Source organism: Aptenodytes forsteri, unplaced genomic scaffold (assembly GCF_000699145.1).
Source record: "Aptenodytes forsteri isolate BGI_AS27 unplaced genomic scaffold, ASM69914v1 Scaffold472, whole genome shotgun sequence".
NCBI lineage: Eukaryota > Metazoa > Chordata > Aves > Sphenisciformes > Spheniscidae > Aptenodytes > Aptenodytes forsteri.
In genome coordinates this window covers 228337-228976 of record NW_008796038.1, presented here as the reverse complement: position 1 = coordinate 228976, position 640 = coordinate 228337, and the positions used below count along the sequence as shown (strand labels likewise).

Genomic DNA, 640 nt, shown 5'->3' with positions numbered 1-640 from the left:
ACCCAGAGAGGGCGGGGGGCCCGGGGGGGGGGCCAAGCCGTGACACTGTGCCCGCTCCCTACCCCCAGGTCGGACAGGGCTACCCCCACGACCCACCGAAGGTGAAGTGTGAGACGATGGTGTATCACCCCAACATCGACCTGGAGGGCAACGTCTGCCTCAACATCCTCAGGTGGGCCACCGCCACGCCCAGGGGGGCCACCGCCACCTCTGGGGTGGCCACAGCTGGATCCGGGTCCCCATCTGCCCCCGGAGACCCGGCAGGGTGGGACGAGGGGGCAAACGGTTGCCCCGTGCACCTCGAGTGTGGGCACGGGGTGGCCACAGTCACCTTGGGGTGGCCTCGGCCACCTCTGTGGTGGCCCCAGTGTCCCCCCTGACGCCCGGCTCTGTCCCCAGAGAGGACTGGAAGCCCGTCCTGACGATAAACTCCATCATCTACGGCCTGCAGTACCTCTTCCTGGTGAGTACCGCTGGGGTACACGCGCCTATGGGTGGGGGGCACCCATCGTGGCTCTGGGACACCCCGAGGAGGCACCTGGTGGCCTTGGGACACGTCCTAGGGGCCCTTGGTGGCCTTGGGAGACCCCCAGGTGGCAGCCGGTGGCCTTGGGACAACTCCTGGGTGCACCCGGTGGCC

General features: G+C 69.1%; 1 long non-coding RNA gene across 1 annotated transcript in view; it reads left to right on the top strand.

Annotated features, from left to right (window-relative positions):
• Positions 1-466, top strand: part of LOC103904096 — a 1223-nt gene extending 757 nt beyond the window's left edge. The window contains exons 2-3 of the long non-coding RNA XR_657879.1: positions 69-172; positions 400-466. This is a non-coding gene — a long non-coding RNA (uncharacterized LOC103904096). The remainder of the gene's footprint in view (positions 1-68; positions 173-399) is intronic.
• Positions 467-640: the final 174 nt, after the last annotated feature.